Below are 7,175 nucleotides of genomic sequence, written 5' to 3'. Positions count from 1 at the left end.
GGTCACAGTAGTCTGTCTACGCTTCCTTCCTCTATCTAGCTTTTGAAGGTGTTGGGGACGCTGCTATTTACAGATGTCCCTGAACGCCTCACATGTAGACTGAGAAACGGTGATGCTGAAATCTACAGTATTTCCCTGAATGTGTCCTGTGCAGACAGAGTGGATGCAGCTACAGCTGCAGTCAGGCTCTGGAGGGTTAACATGGTTACAGTCCTCAATGTATGAAGAGTGGGTGGCCCTCAGCTGGAAAGATAATTTATTAATACATAAAGAATAACTTCATAATGCCAGAATTAATTATTCATCATTCAGAAAATTAAGGAATACGTTTTCAAAACCTTTCAAAATAGGTGAAAAAGTGTGGGAAAAAATGTAATATTTGAGTTACATAAAAGCTTTTTATGTAAGACACATGATAAGAAAGGTGCACATTCCGCAGCCATCTCTGATCAGCTCTGTCTTGACCTTAAGGTTGTGGGTTTGATTCCCATGTTGACAGAGATGGCAACCTGGGCAGACGCTTGTGTGGCCATATCACAATGGGGGGGGGCGGGGGGGTAATAAACACTAAACGCGCTGAATCGGTAATTTACAGTGTCCAGCTGTCAGTGCGCGAGAAATGGGGGGTCAGTGCGCAATGGGGGTGGCTGGGTGGATGCAGAGCAGCTCACCACTCAGAGGTGTATTGCTAATGAGCAATTGGTGCTGTGCAGAAGGAGAGCCCTGGGAAACAGCACAGGTTTTGTGATTTTGGCTAAGAACTTCATAATCACAATTTAAAGACCACAGAGTGAAGTATTGGTCAGTAAGGCACAAGAATGACTCCGTAGCTCAGAGGGTAACTGTTGTTTACTGGAGATCTCGTTCAAACATACACAGGTACAGCGTGTCACATCAATACCCGTCCGGGTTGCTCACTGCGCTACTTATCACTTCCCACTCATACTACTGCATATCATAAAACAGAGAATGCTTTAAAATAACTAAAAAGGGTCGTTGGAGGGGGACTTTAAGGTGGCCGTTTTTGATGGGTTAGTTAAAGAGGGATGTGGCTGTTGGTGACTTAAACTCTGTGGCAGGGGCAGCAGCCGAGCCAGCGAGTTATGGCTCCTCCTTCTCCAAAGGAGTGTGAGTCCAAGAAGGCGGTGGGGAGCATACATCAGTACTGTGTAGATAGTAGTGGTTGAACTACATTACCCACAATGCCATATATGCGGTCACATGTTGGTGACGTCAGTGTTCAATATGTCTACCTGAAGTTGGTCAGTAAAGCTGCATGAAACCTATGCCGGTGTGTTCATTGAGAGCAACAAACATAACATGGTGTCAGGAATGGACTCTCACGGTCCGCGTTGAGATTAGCGGACAGAGGGAGAGCTTCGCCGAAGAGCGAGACGGAAAAGCAGCAGTTGGACAAGCCGGAAGCGCTGTTAGCAGCAGGCTAACGTTACAGCTAACGGCATCACAGCAGATAGCGGTCGACGCGAGTTCACCTGAAAAAGACAGAGCAACGCCATGGATAACTTACTCACTCCACCGTCATCGATGAGGTTTGACGGCAGTCTCGCTGAAAATTGGAAACGGTTTAAGCAGAGATTCAACATTTACCTGGATGCAAGTGGAGCGGGCGGAGACGACGAGAAGAAAAAAGCGTCCATTCTCCTTCATGTGAGAGGCTCTGGAAATACACAACAGTTTCCACATAAGTGACGGTGAGCTGGAACTAGATGTCTTAATGACGAAGTTTGAGGAGTACTTTGTACCAAGCACAAACGTCACATACGAGAGATACAAGTTTTTTATTTGTGATCAGAAACAAGGAGTGAGTTTTGATCAGTATTATGTGGAGCTGCTTACATTGGCCAAGTCGTGTGAATTCGGCGATTTAAAAGACCAACTCATTAAGGATAAAATAGTCACGGGAATACCAGACAACGCACTGAGGGAACGGCTGCTGCGTGAAAAAGACTTAAACCTGGAGAAGGCAGTGCAAATGTGCAGAGCTGCAGAGACCACACGGGCGCAGGCAAAGGAGCTGCGGAGGGACGGCGCGGCTGTGCACGCTGTAAAAGCAGATGGCAGGCCGGCAAAAAGATTCCCAAGACTAAGACACGCAGAATCTCACACAGAGAAAAAAGAGAGCGGCGCCTGTAAAAGATGTGGAGGTGCACACCTGCCAAACAAATGTCCAGCATTCGGTAAGACTTGCAATAATTGTGGCAAAATGAACCATTATGCAAAGTGCTGCAGAGCCACTGTGACTATGAAAAAGAGTGAACACACTTGAGGAAGAGCAAGAGGAATTATTTGTGGACTGCTTGCTCAAAGAAGATGATGTGTTGGAACTGTCAGAGGATACAGGAGATGATGAATGGATAGTGCCAATAACTGTGAATGACACAATTATGCCGTTTAAGCTTGATGCGGGAGCACAAGCAAATCTGATGTCTGAAGCTGATTACAGACAACTCACAGTTAAAAGCAAAATTTATCCTGCCAGGACTAGAGTGCGAGGCTACACAGGAGAGACGGTTCCAGTTAAAGGGCGCTGTGTGGCAACATTTGAGCATGGGGGACGACGTCTTAAGGCTCAGCTGTTGGTCGTGGCACAGGCGGTACAGCCCATATTAGGCCTGAAAGCTTGTGAAAAACTCAACCTGGTCAAGAGAGTCTATGTGGTAGCATCACAGCCTCACATGGATCAGCATTCTTTCATGGAGGAATACAAGGATGTTTTTGAAGGACTTGGATGCTTGCCGGGGGAGCACAAAATCCATATTGATGAAACTGTGGCTCCTGTTCTCCATGCGTGCAGAAAAGTGCCATTCGCACTAAGGGAAAAATTAAAGGAAGAACTTGCCCGCATGGAAACACTTAAAGTTATACAAAAAGTGGACGAGCCAACAGACTGGGTAAGCTCACTAGTGGTCGTTCAAAAGAAAAATGGATCACTGAGAACTTGCTTAGACCCAAAAGACTTGAATAAAGCTATTAAGAGGGAGCACTTCAAGTTGCCCACGAGGGACGAAATCATGTCTCAGTTTGCAGGTGCCAAGTGGTTCAGCAAGCTTGATGCGTCGTCAGGGTTCTGGCAGATGAAGCTTGATGAGGCCAGCTCAAAGCTCTGTACGTTTAACACTCCAGAGGGGCGTGATCGCTTTCTACGCCTGCCATATGGGATCCTGTCTGCTCCAGAGGTATATCACAAAACGATCCACATGTTATACGAACACATACCTGGAGTTGACACCATGATGGACGACATCATTGTTTGGGGGTCCACCAAGGAGGAACACGACATCAGGCTGAAACAGGTACTGGACACCACCAGAAAAGTAAACCTGAAACTGAACAGAGATAAGTGTGAACTAGGAGTAAAGAGGCTGACCTTCGTAGGCGATGTCCTTTCGGAGGACGGGGTGCAGCCAGACCCCAGAAAGACGTCTGCTATTGTGAACATGGACAGACCCAAAAACAAAGAAGAGGTCAGACGTTTTCTGGGCATGGTAACATATTTGGCCAAGTTCGTCCCAATGTTGTCCACTCAATCTGCACCGCTCAGATGTCTTCTAGAGCAGAAAAATGAGTGGGTGTGGTCACATGAACAGGAAGAGAGCTTCCTGGCTCTCAAAAGACTCTTAAAGCAGATATCAGTGGAATGTTTTTGTTAATATAAGTCCTAAATAGTCCTATTTTCCGTCAGCAATCACTTACATGAAGTATTTCAGCCTAAACACGAGTCTCTCCGTCACTCTGCTCTGCTGTAACCCGAGGAGAAAATTTTCCTTGTGGGATACAAGTGTTATCCAATGAGGGGAGAGAACGGCATGAAGGGCTGTGTGTGCAGCCAAGGGATGCGCGTGAATGTGGTGACGTAGCACGAGGACCAATTGATGCCTGACAAGGGCGGGGGCTGCTAACTCATGGTGCGTTCAAGGAAACTCGTACTTTGTGTTTTTCCTTCCTGTGAAGTCATACCAGTTCGATCTGGTACGAGTTCACGGGTCGGAAGTTACGAGTGGCCGTTATAGGGAACTTTCACAGACAACAGGACGGTAAAAACACGAGCTACGGGTTACCTGGAACGCTACCAAGTCGTAGTTGTGACTTGAAGCTGTAACTTACGGTTTCAAAAGCCTGCCTTGAACACAGCATTAGCCGAAACGGCCGTGCCGATGATATCTGCTTTAACTGAGGAGCCAGTGCTGAAGTTCTTTGATCCAGACAAGCAAGTCAGAATTTCAGCTGATGCATCCCAGTATGGACTCGGAGCAGTTCTTCTGCAGCAGCATGAGGCAGCATGGCAGCCAGTGGCTTATGCCTCAAGAGCCCTGAGCAGTGCAGAGCGTAATTACGCTCAAATAGAAAAAGAACTCTTGGCTAGCACATACGGGTGTGAGCGTTTCCACCAATATGTCTATGGACAAGCATTTGAAGTGGAGACTGACCACAAGCCGCTGGTCTCCATCATGTCAAAGCCGCTGATTGACTGTCCCATGCGCATACTGAGAATGTTGATACGGCTGCAGAGGTACGACTTCAAGATGATCTATACACCTGGGAAGTATATGTTCGCTGCTGACGCTCTGTCACGGGCAGTAGACAAAAGTGAAAGAGCAGATGACAGGACGAATGCAGACATCGAGGCTTATGTCAACATGATCGTCACTTCCCTGCCTGTTTCTGATGACAGGATGGAGCGCGTCAGACAAGCAACAGAGTTGGACGACACAATGGAAAAGCTCAAGCAAGCAATATTGTCAGGTTGGCCAGCACAGAAAAATGACTGCCCCAGACAGATTCAGGACTACTGGGCATGCAGAGCCGAACTGTCTGTTGTAAATAATGTTGTGTTCAAGGGAAACAAGTTCGTCATTCCAGTGGCGCTGCGCAAAGAGATGCTTGGCAAAATACATGAAGGACATCTAGGGGAGGAAAAGTGCAAGCGCAGAGCCCGTGAAGTCATGTATTGGCCAAGAATGAATCAAGACATCAGTCAGACCACGGCTTCCTGTGAAGTATGTCTCACCTACAGGCCCAAGCAGCAAGCGGAGCCACTTATGCCACACGTCGTGCCTGATAGGCCCTTCTACAAGGTGGGAGTAGATTTGTTTGACTGTAATGGAAAAAGTAATATTGTTCTCACAGACTATTTTTCAAATTATCCGGAGGTCGCCACATTACAGTCAACGACCAGTAAAGCAGTAATCACTTTCCTGAAAGCTGCATTTGCCAGACACGGGGTTCCATGTGAAGTGGTGTCAGACAACGGTCCCCAGTTCTCCAGTGGTGAGTTTGCCTCGTTTGCAAGGGAATGGGGTTTTCATCACATCACTTCAAGCCCGCATTACCCTAGATCCAATGGTCTGGCGGAAAGCAGGAAAGCACAAGATGGACATGAGGATTTCCACAAGAGCCTCATGATCTACCGCAGCGCGCCTCTGCAGAACGGTTTGTCTCCAGCTCAGATGCTAATGGGTCGGCGCCTGCGCACAAACCTTCCTGTGACGGAAGAGCTGTTGACACCCAGAGGTGCACATAAGATCAAGGCTGACAAGGAAAGAGGTAAACAGAAACAAAAACAGCAACATGATAAAAGTGTGAAAGACTTACCAGTCCTGAGGCCCGGAGATCAGGTCCGTGTATGGGATCATCTGACAAGCACTTGGAGTGTACAAGGACGTGTACAGAGGGAAGTTGCTCCACGTTCTTACCAGGTGCAGACTGAGGATGGACTGTCTCGGAGGAGAAATCGCATGGATCTTCGTCCACACGAGCCAGGTCAAAATGTGGACATGTATGATATTTGTCCATATGAGTCACATCAAGCCATGGGCACTCCTGGGTCTTCACCCAAGCAAGCAGAGAGACATGACAACCAGCAGCAGGTTTGTTCAGACAAGCAGACTCATTTGGATGTTGCAGGCACTGGAGTTACAGCATCTGCTGTGCCTGAAGTGTCCAGCAGACCTGCTGTGCCTGGGATATCCAGTAGACCAAGACGGACTGTTAAGAAACCCGACAGACTGATTGATAGCATGTAATGGGTTGTGTTCTTTAAAAAAAAAAAAGAAAGGAAAAAAAGAGGGACTTTGGTGGTGAATGTGTGTGGTAATATTCACTGATTATTGGTTACATGTTTTTGCATAAGATATTTTTCTAATGCTGGTTTAATGTGTTATGCTGATTTTTCAGGTTGGTAACATGGCAGAAGAAAACAGATATGTGTTATGTTTCTTTTCTTTAAGGAGGGGAGATGTGTTGATAGTAGTGGTTGAACTACATTACCCACAATGCCATATATGCGGTCACATGTTGGTGACTTCAGTGTTCAATATGTCTACCTGAAGTTGGTCAGTGAAGCTGCATGAAACCTATGCCGGTGTGTTCATTGAGAGCAACAAACATAACAAGTACGACTGCCCAAAAGTCCGACGGCTCATTTCTCCGACTACCCATTCTACAGTGTTAGGGTTAGGTTTAGGGTAAGGTTAAGAGTTAGGGCTACTTAAGTTGGAGAAATGGGAGGTCGGACTAATGGACGCAAAAATAAAGAAATGTATGGTCGGAGAAATGGGTAGTCGGACAGACGTCATGCGCCCGATGGCGGCCCACAGCAGTGCAGCATCTTCTCCTGCTCCCAAGGTCAAGCCCCCTTTTGGTACTTTCTGTGTTGGTCCTAAGGCCAACTCTACCCATTCTGCTTGTGTGAATGAGGACAAGGACACCGGACTGAGGAGAGGCAAGAGGAAGCAGTGTACGCAGAAGCAGAAGAGGGGCAGACGGGGCGGCCTGCTAGTTTTGCTAAAGACTAACACTGGAGACCACCGATCCCGTCCCTGTTCCTGTCCAATTTCCTCTCCCTGGACAACAAGATGGACCTACTTAAACAATAATGTGGCAGTTGACGGTCCTGTCACTAAGCCTCCAATTGATCATGCGCCCTGGCTACTTGGCCAAGGGGATGTCCCTTTGGCCAAGTGGTTAGCGCACATGACTATTATCTGGGGTTCGAGAATCACATAAAATAATCTTAAAAGCCTAAGATGATCGGGCGATTTTTGTCTTTGGTCCGAGGGGGGAAAATCGGGGCAAAATCAGCCAGATTATCTTTATGTGTGTGGTAGGCATTAGTGTGAGTGTGACATTAATTATACAGCCAAGACTGATAACAG

At 47.2% G+C, this 7,175-nt stretch overlaps 1 protein-coding gene across 1 annotated transcript in view; it reads left to right on the top strand.

Annotated features, from left to right (window-relative positions):
- Nucleotides 1-7,175, top strand: part of LOC146968324 (butyrophilin subfamily 1 member A1-like) — a 55,332-nt gene that overhangs the window by 32,898 nt on the left and 15,259 nt on the right. The window lies entirely within an intron of this gene.

The sequence above is a fragment of the Trachurus japonicus genome, chromosome 18, assembly GCF_045865225.1.
Source record: "Trachurus japonicus isolate A0001 chromosome 18, Traja_1.0".
Lineage (NCBI taxonomy): Eukaryota > Metazoa > Chordata > Actinopteri > Carangiformes > Carangidae > Trachurus > Trachurus japonicus.
This window is presented reverse-complemented; position numbering and strand designations above follow the sequence as displayed.